This window comes from Ammospiza nelsoni, chromosome 10, assembly GCF_027579445.1.
Source record: "Ammospiza nelsoni isolate bAmmNel1 chromosome 10, bAmmNel1.pri, whole genome shotgun sequence".
NCBI classification, from domain to species: Eukaryota; Metazoa; Chordata; class Aves; order Passeriformes; family Passerellidae; genus Ammospiza; species Ammospiza nelsoni.
In genome coordinates, this window is record NC_080642.1 from 5,219,872 (window position 1) to 5,239,288 (window position 19,417).

The following is a 19,417-nucleotide window of genomic DNA, read 5'->3' on the forward strand; positions in this document are numbered from 1 at the left end:
GAATCTTCCGCACCTAATAAAGCAGGTCATATTTAAGTTAGATAGTGGTGTTGCATGCTCCTACTGTCTGTGACGGAGCTCCATGTTATTTTCTAGTCTTCTATTCATTTTTCAGTCAAAAGAATATCCAAGGAATGTGCCAGAAAACCCGGCAAGAAAATTTGTAGAAAAGGAGGTATGTATAAAGTGGACAAAAAAAAAAAAAAAAACCCAAACAAAAAAAAACCGGGGGAGAGATCGAAACCTTGCAAAAGGAGAAGGAATAATACAGGTGAAAGAGACTGATTGCTGGTGCTGTGAACTGTTAGGGACTGTCTTGTCCTGGTGGAGAGGTGTTTAAAGAGAGGTCTGTGTGTGACAGATGAGAAGATAATTTTTAAAGCCAGGATCCAGTTGCACCTGAGCATCTCTGCCTGGCACTCTCTGCAGTGACAGTGCTGGCAGCTTCTCTCTTGGCCCCCAGGCTCTGGGCAGTGCCTGCAGTGGCACCAGGGGATGGGATGGTGTGTGTGGATGCAGAGCAGGGAGCTCTGTGCCCTGGGATGGGCACTGCCACCACTGGAGGGGCTGGCACAGCCCACAGCTCTCCCTTCCAGAACTATGGCATAATGGCTGGGAAGCACTATAGCAATGCAAGGCTGAGACCTGCACTGGCTTTCTCCAGGATATTCCCTGTTTTCTTGGAACAGGGTTAACTTTTCTGGAGTGTAGATGTGAAAGGTTTTTTTTTCTTTTTCGTTTACGCGCTTCTAAAAGTGAGCTTTGATTTCCTTTATTCTGTGATTACAACTCTCTTTGTCAAAGCCCAAAAACTCTTAATAGGGGTGTAGGGAACTGTTAAAATATTGTGACATGGTACTTTGGGAGCTAGACTGCTTTTGGAAGCTTTGGAAACTTGGCTTCTCCCCTTTCTGTGTTAAATACTATAGAAAAGTTTGCAGATTTCTTTGTGAATATTTGCAAATTCCTCAAGCAGTTGACATGCAACAGAGAAGGTCTATTTTGGTACTGATTCAAAGGAGGCATTTGGTGCTAGTTTTGAAGTACTAATTTTGTACCATGCACGTTCATTTTTGCATCAAATGATTTTCCTTTATTGTTTTCTTTAAAATAATGTGTTACCTTAGAGCTGGACTACATGTGAATTAGAATGCTCTTTGGGGTAAACAAAGAGTACTGTGAACATGCCCAGTTGTCTATTAGCTGTAATCCCTTTATTTTTCATCCTGTTATTCCAAAACAAACACATTTTAGGAAAGCACATAGCAGAAATGTTTAGAGCTGGGCAAAATTTAACTCTTTAAACTCTGCATTAGTTTTTTAAGGCAGTATCTAGGCTCTAAATGAGGGTGGCCTTGTTCCCAAGGCTTTAGCTCTTACAGCTTCTAACTGCTGGTTGCTGCTAGCTGTTAATTATTAATTGTTAATTGTAGTTGCTCGATGCATGCTTTTTTTTGAGATGTCAAAATCCACTTTCAGCGACTTAAATCAATTTGTGTTTAAAGTGTCAGGCTTTGAGGCATCCTCTGTTTTCTGTTAGGGAATTTTTGCTTGGTGCTGTAAAAGTACAATTGGTTAAGCTGGGTTCCCAGAGCTGGAAATGAAGATAATCAGGGTACTGCGAGCAACGTCACTTCTTCACACACCATTCAAGTTAGAATAACTGCTGTCATTTATATGCATTCAATTAATGTGCAGTGCTGCAGCAGTTATTACGCAGTTCATCAAGCGTGTGTAATTAGCTGAGCAACTTTCACTTCCTATCACCCAGACGCTGATTCACAAAGTCATAAATAAAGATGCAGATCCCCATCATTGTTCTCGGAGAGCATCTTTCATATGAGAGAGTATTAAAATAAAAATAATCAGAAAAATAGCAAAAGTCAAGGGAGGGAGAGCCCAGTAGCTGAGAAAGTCATGCTTATTGTCCTGTGGGCCTGAAGGAGAATAAAGAGAGTTACTTGAAATTCAGTGTGTACCTTTCCACTTAGATTCATTGCACACACAGCACAATAAAAAGCCTACCTCTTGCTGTTGACAAGTGCAGAGAGCTCCTGAATACTTTCAGCTGGGCAGCTGAGATATCTGTAGTAATGCCTGTTCTCTGAGTAAATCTCACTCTACTCACCTGTGCATAACCTGAGATTTATCCTGGGCTGGGATTGCCCCCATGGCCAGGGGCAAAAGGAGTTGCAGGACAAAGCTACAGTAAAGTCACAGCAACTGAGCAGCACCCACAGCTGGGAAATGGCAAAGAAGAAAGGCCCTACACTCCTCTTTTGCTGGATTTTTAGGTTACAGTCATAGCATCACAGTGATGAAAATTATTGGAAGGAGAAGATCTGGAAATCAGAGGCAGACTCTCACAGCATTTTTTTAATTAATAAAGGATGTGTAAGATGAAAGTGACTGAAGCAGCAACCATATGCTACCCTTACATGTGGTTTGATTCCTTCTTACCACATGAAATAGATTGAATTAAATAAATTAGTATTTATACTTAATTGTCAGCTGAGGGACATTAGAAAATTAAAAATTTTGAGGAATAGGGAGCAATCTGATTAAAATAGATGTGGAAATGAAAGGAGTTCTAGCCATGAGTCATGCTGGAGATGGTAATGAGCATTATATCCATGACCTCCTGTTGGGATTTGGATGTGCCCACAGCAGAGACTGCAGAATGATAGGCTGAAGCTGGGTGAAAAGAAATGACACAATTCTGCATGTTTTTTGCAATACATGGAGGCATGTATTCCAGTTACTTGTCCTTCAATTTACTCATTCAAAAATAAAGAAAGGGCATCTGGTTTTGTGTCTTTCCCTTCAGGTATGTCAAGGTCAGAGGCTGCTAATTCTGTTTTGGGTATGCAGAAACTTGTGTTTGCAAGGGCTGGTTTTGGAAAATCAATGCAAAGGCATCTGAGTAATTTTGTGGGTTTTTTTGAGTTCATTTTCATAACTATATTTTAATAGACCCTGGTTGTATTGTAGGTTATACCATTTTAGTGATTGATACTAATTATATTATCTATTACCTGGAATATCCTGAATTTCCCAACAAAACTTTGCAGCATTTCTAGGGATTACCTGAATAGTATTCTACTCTTTGGCATTTCAGTCCTCTAAATTTACCTTATGGTCAAAACACAAATATTTTACTTGTGATCCAGAATGTTTCCTAATCTCTTAGGAGGGCAAGTGCATCCTGCTTTAGCTGCATACCTGTTGTGTTTTAATACTGTATATTAATTTCTTTCCATTGCAACGGTTTGCACGAGGAATTTGCTAACTTGATGACAACTGCATAAAGAAAATTTGGAAAGGATCACTTATAGCCCACTAAAAGAATCCCCAGGTGTTGTGTGCTCTGCACTTGGGATGACAGTGTGCTCTTTCTTAGGAACCTGTACTAAAACTTTCATGCTGCCTGAAGATGCCTCAATGAGAAAATGTGGAGCTGTAGGTGGTATATCCTCAGTGTCATGGAGCCAGGCAGATGCAGTTTTGGATAAATTAGTATTTGTAGGAGATTTAGGTGTAGAATAAGGAAAGAAATCACTTGATCCTTACTTTTATGTTTAGGAATTATCAGTGGCTCAGAGACCGCCCACTATCAGTGACTTCCCCACATGTGGATTCTGTTTCTTATTCTAGTCAGGGCAGTGAATAAATTTTAAATGCGGAGACTCATGATCTGAACTACCTCATTTGAGAGTGTAGGATTAGACAGCTCTATTAATATTTATGCCTCCTAATGGGCTACTTGATTTTCAGAGCAAAGCTCCCCACACCATACTTTCTGGGTTATGGCTGTGGTTACTATGGACGCACGGGAGCAAATGTACATACACACAAATATATTCATGGAACTGAAACACAAATCACACTGCTGTAATCTCATCCTGCTTTGATCTCCCTTTGTTTTCAATGGAGAATATGTTACATCAGTTCTGTTTTGTAAGAGGCTCTGATAACCTTAGGGCTTTAAGCTTAGCAATGTGAAATATTCTTTAGAGGACTAAGCAGAAATTTCACCTGTTACCTTGTGTTTCTGTAGAGTGATTGTTCCAGTACTCCATTTAACTACCCTAGAACTGTTTACTTATCATCAGATCTTGGAAATGAGCAATTAATAGAACTTGTGCAGCTCCTGTGGACTCCCTTAAATGAAGATCTTTCTCTAAACCCATTTCAACTCTGAAATCAAACAGAAAAGGACAAGCTGAGACCTTTAAAATGTGTATTTCCACTGGCAAAGGTTGAGAATTTATTTTCAGTATTCCTTTTTTCTAAAGATGTAATTTAGAAAATAATATCAAAGTAATGGAAGAGTAGATGGTAAATTGTCCAAAATTACTGAAATATTCCTTTCTCTAGGGCCATGTGAGTGAAAAATATGAAATCTAAGGTGTGAGCCTCCATCACTGCAGACAGAGTTCTGTCAAAATAAGTAATGTTGTCAATAGACTAAAAACATGCCTTTGCAGACTATTGCCAGAGCTCTGGGTCTCTTGAGATTGAGTTCCAAACTTACAAAATATTCCTTTGTATGTAGTTTGGGGGACATCAATGCTTTAAAAGGGTTTATATCTTCATTAGGCCACTTTGAAGATTCCTAACAAATTATTAGCCTTTAGTATATTTGTATCAGTAGTTGCCTGCACATATTTGAATTTTCACCCCCAACCATGCTGGGTCCTGGCTGGAGAGCCCTCATCCTTACTCCCTGTGGTATCAGCAGGCCCAAGTGTAGTCCATAATCCCCAACTCCAATGCCACTCACCAAGACACCACAATTGTTCCATTTTTCTGCTCCTTTCTGAAGCCCTGTTCATCATTCCTCCTCCACCACTGCAGCATTTCCTGTTATACTGGTAATACATGGAAGAAGATAATGAAGCAAACATTGTCTTGTACAGACCTTTTCATCCTTGCACAATCTAAAGCTGTTAGTGTCAGTTAGCAGCATTTTCCAAAGACGTGCAGTAGGTTTATGTCATATTTGAAATAAAATGCTTAAAACTCTGATGTACTTTCTCCAGCGCTCTTTCTGGCTGAGCCAGTGCTTGACAATAGAAGACTCTGCAGACTGCATTTTAAGGCTCCAGTCATCTTAAATGCCATCAGCACTGGTCACAGTCCCCTGTAAATGTCTGGTTGCTCGGGCTCTGGGCTCTTGCTGACCACACAGCCACGGTGCTGTCACTGCTTTGTTCATATACCTTGACAGTGCTTATAGCTCTAACAGGTCTTAAATTCTGATCTAATTCCATTCCTTGTCCATTATTTTACTGCTTGCTTTTCATTTTCTGCATCCTCCCCCACACAGGCTCTAAAATAGCACTGCTACCCTGATAATGCTAAGTCGGATAAAACTGGTTTGTGCTTCTTCCCCCGGCCTTTGTTGGCTTGGGCTGGTTTTACTCAGTAAACATCTGTGAGATGGTTTTCCTTTCAATCTGTTAGTTTCTAATTTATCAGTTAAAGCCAGAATGGATAAATCTTATAAAAAAATAACTGCATAAGTGTATTTGTACATTTTCAGGAGGAACTTTTGAGTAACTAATACGGCTTTTGGATAACTATTGTTTTCTGATTGTTTTTCCCCTCCTGTATTATAGCATTATTCCTTTGCTCTTCTCTGCGTTAATGCTCTTCATCTTTTTGTTTCCTTATAATACACATGGATACAAACATTTTTTGTATTCTTTGGATATTTTTAAAGCTTGAAACATGGTGCTTACATGTGTCAAACTATTCTTAAGGATCATCTCACAATGTTAATAATCTACTTATAACTTGAATATTGCTCCAGTATAATTTCTTTTTCTTTTCTTTCCAAATTATTTTCACTCATAATTCTTTAGCCTTCTTCATTTTTACTTACTTTATGATGTCAAATTTATATGTCTTCTCCACTTTGATATGTATGGTATTAATAATTATGCTCAGCATTCAAAAATCAACTGCTTTAATGAGCTTACCGTAAATGAGATTTGTTTTTGGGATATCAAACCATTTCCTTCTGTTTTAATATTAATATCTCTTATTTTACTTTCTCATGCTTGTAATAATGTGATTTATCCAAAGAAGGAGCAGCACTGAACAATGCAAGGCTAAGGGAAGTGGGACAAAGCTGAATTTAAGCCATGTTTGCACCTCTATTCCAACACAGTGCAGGGACCAGAGTGGTCTCTGGCTGCAGCTGGAGCTTCCTCAGGGCTGCTCTTGCAGAAGTTGGAAGAGACATGGCAATGGCAAAGTCCAGGTGCTGCAGCTGATTTCCCCTTCCAGAGTTGTGCCAAAGTGTTTTGGAACATCTCAGCAGCAGCAGTAAATCATGCTGCTAATTCCTCTGCTGTGGGAATTCTGTTAATATCCCTTAGTGCCATCAGAGCAAGAATCAATCTGCCCTGGCAGAGCTTTCTGCATGCTTTTTATGAGGCTGGATTTTCACTTTCCTGTTTGTACTGGGAGTACAGTCAGCACACAGCAAGTTCAGTCCTAGCGATGTGTTTGAAGGGAAAGGAAATTCCCTGGTTGAAGAATTGGGGCTTTTTTTTCAGCTGATGATGCTCTGTAAGTAGTTCCTTTATTGAAGTATCATAGCCATGGGGAGAATGCATCTTCTGCTGGGTTTCTGTGTTCATGAGGGTATAACCAGTGGGTTTGACCAAAAGGACACATTTTGGAGGATACCAGAACCAGCAGGACAGTGTGTATGTTGTTGTAGGCACAATTCACATCTTCCTGCCATTGACAGACATTTATAATTCAAGTGAGATGCTGACCTCTCCTAGAATCATTAAGTTTGGGCTGTATTAATGCCAGTAAATCAGGCCCTGCAGAGGCAAAGTATTGAGGTCTCTTGGTATGATTTAATATTTAACTAGTTTTTAAATTCTTATTTTATAATCTGTTGAAAATCATATATATATATAGAGAGAGAGATATAACCTAGTAAGGCAGAAATGACAGGAGAGAGGCAGCTATTTATTATTTGTATTTGTTTTCAGAAAAGCTTCCATTTGTTAAATTTCCCCCTTTTTGTAAAGGCCTTCTTTAATTATTAGCTGAAAATCAGGTATTTATGTAATTACCATAATTATATCTACATATCTAGTGTACTTGCAATTATTTCATTAAAAATTGTAATTATTATACAATTATAGGGGATAATGATGCCCTTGTAACATATTGCAGAAGCCCTAATTAAATGGTAGCATAAATGAGTTGGAAGAGATTTTGAAGTTTTGAATATTGTTTTATCAGAAATATCAGAAGTGAATCATCCACATTATGAACTGGCAGTAAAACCCCTGCAAAGTTATTTTGAGAAAATATTTCACAAAGCTCGTGAAAGAAGATTTGTCTCTATTGCCTTTCTGTCTTCACTTTCTGTTCTCCATATTTTTACAGCAAAAACTGTCTTCAGATTTTTAATGGAAAGGTGCATTGTGTGGGAAGAAGATTGCACAGCTTGCTGAATGTTTCTAGAAGGCTCAGCCCAGAGCAAGCACAGTTTGTACTTAGAGATCCTTTTTCTAAACAGAGGCAGAAACTTATCCAACAGTTGGCTGAAGATGATGAAAAACTTCCACTCAATATGAGATTCTTATTATGTGCTGAGATTCAAAGATCTCCTTATATATTGGAGTGTCCAAATTTTGCACCTCCAGGTGTTGGGGAAAGAGGATAAAAAAATCCTCTTGTAGTACAGGTTCTTGTGATGGTCCAGGCACAGGAGATGGACTAAGCAGCATGGATACAGAGGATCCCTGAGATGCTCCACAGCATCTCCCTTCTCTCCTGCAGAGTGGGTGGGGAATAACTGGCAAGGATAACATATGCTAGAATCTACCAAAACCTCAGGATCACAGATTTCTCACCCTTTTTCGTGTCAACCTTCTGGAGCGTACAGATGATCTCTCTCCTCTTCCTTCAGCTAATTTTAGAAGTAATTTAAAATGGCAGTAGAGTTTTTCAGCTTGTTTCCTCATGCTGTGTTTCACGTCTGGCACAGGGTGTTGCTCACCGGTGAGTGCACAGCCCTGACCCTGTGGCAATGAGGAGCCACCCTGACCTTGCCACCCACCTCAGCTCGGCTGGGAACAGCCCCCCAGTGATGCTGGGGGCAGGATGGGAGCCCAGACCAGCTGGGGGGGCTCCCATCGTCCCCATCTTCCATCCATGCCCCTCTTCCCTCCCACCCACCAGCTGGGCTCCTCCTGCAGCCCCTGCTCCCAGCTTGGTCAGGGCAGCGATTCATCCACAATCTCCCCATTTGCTTCAGGCGCAGTCAGGCAGGTTGGACAAACCTTCTGTTTAATTCACCTGATTCGCTCAGCTCGGCTCAGGAGGGCTTGCAGGGTTTGCTCTAATGCAGGGATTTAAACTCCTGATTTTTAAACAAAATGGTGGGAGAGAAACTCTGAAGAACAGGGGATCTTGGATCAGCAATAATGTCTTGCCATGCCCTGAGCTGAAGGAACACCATCCACCCATGGCCTGGAGAAGAGCCAGGATAAAACTCTCTGTTTATCCCACCTTGTGTCAAGGTTCCTTGCGGAGGCTGTCATGATTTGCTCATATTTTTGGGGTGTTTTCTTGATGATTTGTTGCCCTTTAACCCAAAGTTCTGCACTAGTCTTCTTGTCAACCTCCCTACAGTGCCCTTGCAGGGATTGTTTTTGTTTCCTGCCCACATTACTCTTCTCTCTTAATTTAATATTCTCTAGTATATAACTTTTAATGCAATGAGCAGGGAAACAGAACCAGCTGCATGTAGCTGACCCAGTGAAAACTCATTTTCTGAGAATCCTCATTCCCAAAGATAAAGTCCTAATGAGATGGACTCAGTGGAAAGGGAATATGAAACCTGCATTTGTCTGCATATATATGTACATCTAACAGCCATAATCACATCTGAGAGCTCAAAGAAAAGCTGGTACAATTTGTCTTACTTGATTGCAAAATTGATATTGACTCATATGTTTTCATATTTATTTTAAAGTAGCAAAAAGAAATGGATTTTTTTTAAAAAAAGGACTTAATAACTGAAGGCTATGTCTAAGATACCTATGTGAGACAAACAGAACATTTTGCACATTTACCAATCCCAAGACTGTTTTTATTAATAAGATTTTCCATGCTCTATACAATACTTTGGATGCATGAAATATTGCTGTGTATGGCTGTTGGAGAGGCAGGTTTATTTAAAGAAATTTCACAAGAAATCTCGCTGCAAACCTAGATTTTACAATCTTAATCCTTCCCCGTTTCTCTCTGATGTTAAATGCAGATGAAGTAGCTCTCCATATGAATCAATTAATAGCTGTGCTATGTGGAACAGGAGAGCAAATTAAGTGTGTTTTCTACACTTTTCAGTCATTTACTGAGCCATTGGTTAATGAAAAATAAATTACTTTTCCTTGAAACAATGACTTCTGAAACAATAAATAATTGCTATACTTAAGAGCTGGAGCACCTGCCATCTCTATTAGATGGAGTCTCCATAGATGAGGTCTCACACAAAGGAAGAAAGAAAAGGGACATCTATTGTTTTTTCTTGGAAGCACCATGAAACCCCTGATTAATTGCAATCCTTGCCTTGATGCATTTGCAGTTCAAGCACTGGAGGCAGAAGCACATCATGATACAGGACTATGAGAATGGGCGCTGGAGTTTTACAGAGACACCAATGATTGCTGAAGAGGTGAAATTCCACGCTTCACCCTGAATTTGGGGCTGTTGATGCAAACACCTCACACCCCATTGTGCCCATTTAATTCTGTGCTGCTCAGGTGTGACAGGGAGCATTGTCCCTTGGCCTGTGAGACAGTGACAGGCTGATTCTGTTTCTCCTCCTGACACCTTTGAAAGATGGATGCTGAGATGTGCTTGGGCAAGACGGGATGCTGGGAGACAGATGATGAGCTGGGAGCAGCAAGGAAAGGGATCTGACAGCAAAGGAGGCTCCTGACACACATGTTGAAGCAGGTGTACACTGCCAGGCACTGTGCAAACCAAGCAGAGAAATGGGATTAAAAGACTCTTTCCCTTTAGGCAAAATAAAGTGAAGAAGAAGGGAGTGCACAATTCCACCCTGCAGTTTTTAGTGGCAGAAACTATTTTTCTCTCCAGAGTTTGCTAAGATATATTAGCTGCTGTTTTTCTGCCCAGAGCTTTGACATATTCAACTACAAGCTAGTTTGGCTGAGTATCAGCACAACAAGCAAGCAGCAGTCAAACAAGAGAGGAAGAAACAAATAACTTCTCAGAAATGCTCCATACACAGTCCATGCTTGATATTTGCACTGTGCAAGAGGCCTGGCTGTCAGCTCTCTCTGCCCAGCCACTTGTGTTAGAGGACATGGCACAAAATAAGTTTCACCTAAGGCAGAGCAAAAGCCAGCACTTAATATTGCTCCATTGAAAATAGATAAACTCAGCAGTAAGTCAGATTTTGGCCCGTTGTTTGAATTATGAATATTCTTCTAACTGCTGTCACTTCCTTGAAGAAATACAGTGGTTTCCTTGAATTTTAAGTGACTTTGGATTGAAATTCTTTGTGAGTGATTATCTGGCTCAGTGAATACTGTTGTTATCATTAGCAATTTGGGGTGTTAACCTTTTCACTGCTAAAATCTCTGAGTGCTGCCTGACACTGTCCCTGCTCTTGGGAAATAAAAAGGTTAAGAAGCTGTTGAAATGCATTCAGGAAATGTCATAATTTTCAGGCTGATGAAGGGCTAGCCTGGAAGAGAACAAAGAGCTGATAATAATAATTACAATTACTTTGTGCATGCATAGAAGACAGGTTGAAGGAGCATGGGCCACAGACAGCAGCTCATTTTTGGTTCTGCCCCCATTAGTTATGTCACATTCCTGCTTTCCCTCTCTGACCCTAGAAATGGGCTCCTTTGGTTGCACCTTTCCAGTGATTCTGGACCTCAGTAGCTTTTTCCCTTTCCCTCCCTCCTCCCCTGGCTAAGCAGCATCTGGCCCTCTCCCTCTGCTGAACTTGTGTGACTCTATTTCAAGTATAGATTTAGTTATTAAATCTGGAGATAAAGTATGGATCTGTTCCAGTAATCAGATACTACAGTGATTAGAGCCATGGAAGTACTGGGAGAGATCAATTAGATTAAATTATCAAATCATTATAAGCAAACTCCTAAAGACAAAGCAATAGAAAGTAATTTTGTGTCACTATTTCTTTGTAGAATATTTATATTCCCTTATTGTTTGTTTGCATCTGTTTTCCTTGTGTGTATGTTAAGATCACAGCGGCATCAAACCTCTTGCTCAGAGCTGGGCTGGAGGACAGAATGAACCAATTCTGCAATAAAGCTCTCTCTATGATGCTGGTCATAGGCTAAAACACATTATTGCTTGTACTCTGGGTGAAAAAAATACATGCACATGGTAATCTTACTTTATAAAGCAATTGGGCAGTTTCTTGAGGGAGCTCATTTCAGATCCCTGGGGTTAGGCAGAAAGCATCCTGTTCTCTCACCAGCCTTTTATCTCTCTCATCCCATTCTGTATTTATTATTTTGACTGTGTAATCTTATTTTGAATACTTTTATTGCATAAACCCAGTGTTATGAACCAGTGCCGGCTAATTCAGATAAAGGTTTGTGATTCATTCTTTAGTAGCTCGTTTTCTGGGCTCCTCTGAAAATGGTTTTCTAGTGTATAATAGCCATTTGTGTCACTTCTGAGCCTTGAAGTTGTGTTTTCTGCAGTCTGCAATGTCATCTTCTTAGCATGTATATATATAAGCTTTTCTTTATTAATCTATATTTTAGTAACTACTCCAGCTAATGCTAATATACTGCTTTCATGAGAGAATTGGCAGAATGGTATACATCAAAGGCAACAATTAGTGTATTTTCATTTGACTTGTTCAGCCTATTAGGTTGTTAAATTTTGCATAGAAAATCATTAGCATGTTTAATTTGGGAAAGAAGCTCTTGGAAGGGGAGTTGAGGATGTAAATCAATGGGTGAGGAGGCTTTCGTAAAACAGCAGCTACAGCTCTGAAATGTCAAGAAATATTTCCCATATTATTAACTGTAAATGCAAAGAGATGAAACAAACTGCAGGATTATCACTGGCTTAGGAGTTAACAAAGAAGCTTCTGATGGTTCTGTCTAATATTAAAATCTGGAGCAGATTGTATCACATCCTTTTCTCGCTGAATACTGCCATAAAAGTACAAGTTTGGAATTTCAAAATATCTGCCCTTTTCTCAGGGAAGGTGAAGGACATCTGAATCAGGCTTGACATTATATATCTCCCAGTTTTTGGGTTTTTTTCCTTCCCTAAAACCAGCTGAAGAACTGTTGCACTGGGAGTCGTGTTGCAGCTGTTAAATAATGTTTTTTACAACTCCAGAATTAGCTGAACTTGAAGAAGCGACAGAAAAAACTATGAAGTGCCTTTCCCCTCCATCTCTTCTGGGAATTTGGCAATTCAGAAACTGTTGTCTGGTGTTAAATAAATTCAAAAAGGTTTGGATCTTGACCAATTAAAGTCAAAGAAGAAAGGTCAGAAATCAACGCCAAAATAGAATTGAATATTCCCTCAGACAGCAGCTAATCAGTGCTTTTGTGTGGCCTGCTGTGCCAATATCTATTCAGAGGCTGGTCATTATGCCTCTGTTCTAGGAGAGTAATAATTTTGGAATCTTCACTGCCCTAAAATCAAGCAATTTACTGCCTTTTTTTTTTTTTCCCCTGTGTTTTTGTGATGTTTGCCTGATAAACATTCAGTATTAGACAAAGTGTCTTTTGGTTTTGTCCCTGCACAATTCAGGTTCAAATTTCTTTAAGTGCAGATACTATTATTCTTTGGTGCCAAAGTACTTGATTGCCTTCATAAACCAGGAAATTTAGCAGCAAAACTGACAGAAGCATCAGGATTATGTTATTGATTATTTGGAAGACAAAAAAAATCCATAGAGTCCTTTGCATTGTGCTCCAGTGGAAAGCACCTGGAACCATGTGCACTCAGTGGGTAAATTCATCGCTACAGAAAAGTCAGCCTTGAAATTCAAATCATGTTTTACAAGATCAGGCCTGAATTCCCATTTTTAAAACATGAACCTACATAAGCTTAGAGACAGATGCATGGAATTTGAATGTTTTGTAGATTTTGAAAAATTTGCCTGAGATACACGAACATCTTTTTATTTTGTTGCTTTTTTCTCCGTTCTAATTTTCTTGATATGATTTCACATCTGTCTCATTTCACAGTTTCTCCTATAATAAAAAATCTCTTTTATCTTTTTTCTGTATCGTTTTCTTTTCCTGTTTCTTGCTCTCATAGTCTTATTGTGCCTTATTTGTCTTTATTCCATGTTTCCACCTAGTTTTTTTAATTTTAGAAGTGTTTCCTGCTTCTTTAGGACTGCAAAATCATGAGCTAATATTTGCCATTATACCCTTTATTTCTTTCCCTTTCCATTGAAGATGGAAAAATTAGGACAAATAGTGGACTTCTGCAAAGTCAAACACACAGAGGGAAAGAGAGAATATTGTTGTTGAACTGAAATAAAACATCCCATTCTTTTTATTGCAGTTGATTTTTTGGGGCTGGGCTGTTTATGATGCTCCTGGGTCACTTTTATGATTGATGTAGCTGAAGAAATGCTTCTTTTCTTTAATTCCTGCACAAATTAATCTGGCTCTTTCTTAAATGCAAGTGTTTGTCAGTCAGTTGCCCCCCATAGGGGTGCGAATCACATCTAATCTTAGCCCATGAAATATTTGCTGCCTCCCACTTGTCTTGCTGCCTTTACAGTCTCCAAATAGGGAAAAAAAGAAAGGGCTGCTGCAGCTTTCATTAATTATTTAAGCCCTGTTATCAAACATTCCTAGAGTGCCGTAAATTTACCGGCTTTAGTACAAACTTGGAGAAAGCAAGTTCCCCGCTCTGGAGAATTTACAGTGAAGGAAAGACAAGAAAGGTGAAGATGTAAAGGCAGTGGATGCGGTGAAGTTGTGCAGAGCAGGGGAGTTTTGATAAGAAGGGATTGCCACAATCCATTGAGTGAGGGAAGGGAGAGCAGGAGCACCGGGTGCGTGCACAGAGTGCCCGAAGGGGAGAAGGCGGCAGCAGTAAAAGCCAGCAACAAATAATGCACAGGGATTACAAGGAAAGCAAAAGGATTGACCTGATTTGTGTGTTTACCACTCAGCATCTTAGCAGGGCTCTTTCAGCTCCTGGATGTAATCGTTGGGCTCAAGGGGAGGCAGAGGAGGTTTGGGATGGAGACGGATGTGGTTGAGATCTCTGTCCCCACCACGGGGAGCTCATGTGTGAGCTGGGTAGGGACTCCAAAAAGACACATCAACAGTGAGAAATGGCCCCTTCAGGGACATTAGTGACTCATCCAGCCCCCAGCACAGGGCTGCCTTTGGGCCACTGCAGATATGTCCCTCAAAGAGGCAAAGAGCATCATCAACTGTTCACCAAATATGGGTTTTAAACTTAGTCCGTATCCTTGTGTAGAACCAGCACAATTTTCTTTGTTTTTCTAATATGGTTTTATTTTTAGATGCATGAGCACAAAGAGTACAAGTGCATCTAAACAACACAGGGTAAGCAGAGGTGAACAGGCAAGACTCAGCTCACAGAAACCCACAGATGATATTTGCCAGTGACTCTGTTATGTTCCTAAGTCTTGCGTAGCAGTGCTCATTGTGTGGCAGTCTGCCACTGCCCCACGTGGTGCAACTGCTGCTATGGAGATCCCTTGAAATAATGGAATATTAAAAGGTGTAATCTACAACGGAACTATCAAGCACCACATTAAAAAAATGTGTTCAACTGCACATTTTTTCCTAGGGGAAAAACCCAATGATTCTGGGTGCCATACATTCACACCTTGTTCTGCTCAGTGTGAAGGGCTGACCACGTGGCTGGGAACTGCTCCTTTTCTGATAAAATGCTGTTTATTGCACTGAAATGCTGCAGAGTATATTCAGATACTCAATCCATGTGTGTTTAAGGCCCTCACTTAGGCATGTTCCTGTGGAGAGCAGTTGTGGAACCTGGGGTTTATCCAGGGATAGCTGAAGGCAGGTGTTGATTTACAGCCTTGCCTGGTGGGAGCATTGCTGTTCACTGCTATAGGAGCAGGATTTGTCCCATAGTTTGCTGAAACTGGAAGGATGACTCCTGGGGACCACAAAAGTGGTTTAAAGTGGTTGTAAAATGTCTGCAAGTTTGGCTATAACGTTACTATAAAATAGGCATAATTGTAGTCACTGCATGAATTCTGAGCAAAACAAAGATGTGTATGGTCATGTACTTTCACCCTGAGCTAAAAAGATTTTTCTGTTGGCCTCTACTTATAGCTGCATTTATTTGCTTATTTACTGTAACTTTTTTGTCACAAGCTTTAGGAGGGAATACTTTAAGGTAGAAGAGCGAGATACATATACATCTAAGCCTGTGGACAAAAATATCAGCCAAAAGCTCTACATGAGAATGACTACATAATCAGCAACTTGTACTTGTCTGTTATAACAAAATAGCATTAAAGAACAGAACGTTGAGTGTAAGGTAAGTTGCAGTTCCTTCCCTGCCAGGGCAGCAATCCTCTTGAGGCTGTCATCTATTGCAACCTGAGCGATTGCTAATTGCTTTTATGAAAGCACCAGCTTCAATTATATTTTTAGTGTGTCACCTGTACAGCTTTATATTTGCATCTATTTAGAAAGGCGTTCATGCAAAGCTGAAAAAATTGGGAAGGGATCCTGCAAAACTGAGGAGGTTCAGGTTGGAATTGTGGCATTAAATAGGCTGAAGGCACAGAACAAACCTGGTGTGATGATCACACCTCCTGCATGGGAAATTGGGGATAATGCAGTGTTTTGCTGACTGCCCACACCTCCTCAGGTGTGCACCTGGCTCCACTGAAGTGCTGCCCCACCCTGATGTCCCTCACAAATGGCTACTGAAAGTAGAAAGGTCTTAACACATCTGGGGATCGCAGAATTATGGAATGGATTGGTTAAGATTACCCAGTTCCACCCCCTGCCATGGGCAGGGACAACTTCCACTATCCCAGGTTGCTCCAAACCCTGTCCAGCCTGGCCTTGGACATTTCCAGGGTTGCTTCTCTGGGCAATCTGTGCCAGGGCCTAACTGCAAAAAAACCTTCTTCCTTAAATCTGACTTAAATCTTCACCTTGAGCTTTGCAACACTTCAGATTTGGACCCAGACTGTCTGGCTTGAGCCAATGCCTCCTTCAAAGAAGAGATAATTAAAATGGCTTTTATGACTTTCTCGGAGTCATCATGTCATTTGTTCTGGCAGCAGATGTGACAAAATTACTGCATTTACTTTAATTTTTCTATGTTACCTTAATGGCCCAGGATTTTTTTAAAGGAGGTTTAGAGTGTGTGGCACCCAACGACAGCTGCACTAAGCCAGTGTCTGTAGGAGCATGCCTTTAAAATATCCATACTCGTTTTATGGTCTGTGGTAGGCAGCCTTGAACTGCTTTATCATTTTGCTCTCTTTTAGTGAATCAGAGTAATTCCTCACAGTAATAAAGCAGAGACCTGAATTAGCAAAAATCTGATCCCTAAGTGACCTTATCTTGCTGCCAGTCTGATGTAATCCAGATCCTGACGTGATCGTGTCCTCCTTTCATGTGAATAGTGAAAAAGTGCTCACCACTCTCATGGACTGAAGAGCTAAGTTTTCTTAAGAAAAACAAAAAACCAAACCAAACCAAAACCAAATTCTTTCAGACAATTTTCACATTGGAAATATATTCTATTACTTTCCACAATCAAAATTACTTGAAATTTTAAAATTGAATATTATTACTGATACACTAGTGATATATTGCTCTGTATTCTTGGATATATCTGTGTCTTTGTTAGTGGGAAAACTCTGTTCCAAGTGGAGCATAGCAGCTGAAAATACTGGTGCAAGTTCAGGAGGCAGATGTAGGTTTTCCTTCTCTCTATTTCTTTTTTTTTTTCCTAAGAAGGGAGAAGGAAATTGTGTTATATATTTTTAACGAAATGGTATTGAGATTAAATAATTATAAGACAGCCTCATAGTAACCTTCTGATTACTTTGTGCCTGAGAGTTAGCCTTGTAGTAGCTGAAATCATTGGTAAAGTGATGATACAGAAAATAGATGTTGTTGAAGAACCATTGTTAGATGAAGTTAAGATGAATTTTTAGGCTTTGTAAATCAAAACAAACTAAAAATAAAAAACAAGACTTCATTTTCATGGATTTTCAATCCTATTAATATTTATTAAGCTTCAATTCTTTGGGTTTCTGTGTCTCAGATAGTCTGTCATGAAATAACACAGGCTTGTCTGCGACGAAAATTAGCTTGGACCCAACTGAAATCAAAGTGAACTGTTTTATTTTCCTTCCTCAGACTGACAGTACTGCATAAAGCAGAAAAGCCAGAAAAACATAGTAATTAGGCTTGAAAAGTCCTTGCTACTTTATACATCATGGATAGTTTTGGGAATAAAGATGTGCAAAGTTCTTAAAAAAGAAAGTAAGATGAAAAGCCCTATTTAATCTTGTATTGCTATTAAAATTTAAAAGCAATGCAACATTGAGGATTACAATCCAGCCTTCCAAAGAGCTACTGCCATGTTGTGTCAGTCTTCTTGTCCACATCCTCTGTACTGTTCTGGGCAGTAACTTATGGAACTCCAGATTTTCCAGGAAAAAAAAAAAATCCTCACCTGTGTGTTGCAATTGCATGGAAGGCATAATTGTTGGTTTTTTACCAGCAGTGGGGCAAACAGGTATTTTGTATCAACACAAAGGCATTCTCTATTGACTGATTTCATTTATAGATCACTATACGTGTGTCGTTTAGTGGTTTCATTACAATAATTTGAGATGTGCTGGGTGAAGTACCTAACATAAATATTCAATAGTAATTTTATATATTGGAGAAAAAGGGGAAAATGGGACCATTATTTTCTCTATCTGTGTAAATACTGTTAAAAAGTGTGGAAATCTACTGCTTATTTTGCATAAAGGACAATATTTGATTTAGCTGGTCACAAAGATTTTAGGGGTCAGGGAAAATTACCTCCCTTATCTATACTGGGATCCTACCTTTGATTAAGAAAATAGGGTTTAGTTGTCTAAGATATTTTGTTGTTCTAAGTAGTTTTCCTTTCCGATATTAAATTTGATTCTCTGCCCCTCATTGAATAAAATCTCTCTTTTTACTCCTGTAGGCCCCTTTTTCTAATGGGAAAAACTACAAGAGGAGCTTGTGAACTTAGAAAGAGTTTTGAATTCAAAAGCAAACTTTTTTATATATAAAAGAGAGGGAAAAGGGCATAGCCTCTTTGTTTCTTTCCTTCTCCTCTGCAGATCATATTTGAAATTACTCTGCCTAGTCATATTTCTTCTTAGACGGAAAATTTTGGTTATAAATCAAAATTAACGTTGGGGCAGAAACAGTGAAAAAAACCCAGTTGTCTTTTAAAGTGGAAAATGCAAGAGTACCATGAGCATAGGCAGCAGCAAATTGTGGTGCAAAGCTGAGGACTGGGGTGAGAAGCAGCTACTTCTTTGAACAATACAAAACATAAATGTTTGTGCTTCTGAAACAATTAAAAATTTGTGATATAGAACAGCCATGGAACATACTGTGTCAATACTTAGAGCTGTATTATTTTTAACCCCTTTTTCAAAAAAAACAAACCAACCCAACACCTTAAAACCCAGGGTGCTTTGTGGGATCATTTTGGAATCATGGCAGATCCAGAACATCTCATCCTAGTGCACTACTGTGATATTTTTGGGGTCCCCTGGATGGAGAAGGAATTGAGAACCTGACTCCACATTCTTAGAAGGCTAATTTACTGTGATATGATATGATATGATATGATATGATATATGATATGATAGAATGCTATACTAAAACTATACTAAATAATAGAGAAAAGATATTTAAGAAGGTTTAACAAGATACTAGTGAAAAACCTGTGACTCGAGTTCTTACACAGCTGACTGTCATTGGTCATTAAGTAAAAACAATTCACATGAAACCAATCAAACAACCACCAATAAACAATCTCCGATCCACATTCCAAAGCAGCAAAACACAGGAGAAGCATATGAGATAATATTGTTTTCCTTTTTCTCTGAGGCTTCTCAGCTTCCCAGGAGAAGGATCCTGGGCAAAGAGATTTTTCCAGAAACTATGACAGTGACACACCACCTTGTCCCAGCATGGCCCCTGTGATGGCATTCAGCTCCTCCCCAGGATTGCTACAGGTACTGAAAGCAGGGATTCCTGTAGCAGCCTTGCTTTACCCATTCCCTTGTTTTTCTTATTTTTCCTTAATTCCATTTTGAGCAATTAAAACCATCGAATGTGGCTGGATTTTGTGGGCA

The 19,417-nt window shown here is 39.6% G+C and overlaps 1 protein-coding gene across 2 annotated transcripts in view; it reads left to right on the forward strand.

Annotated features, from left to right (window-relative positions):
- NLGN1 (neuroligin 1) overlaps positions 1-19,417 on the forward strand; it is a 375,596-nt gene that overhangs the window by 78,566 nt on the left and 277,613 nt on the right. The gene's annotated exons all lie outside the window — the stretch shown is intronic.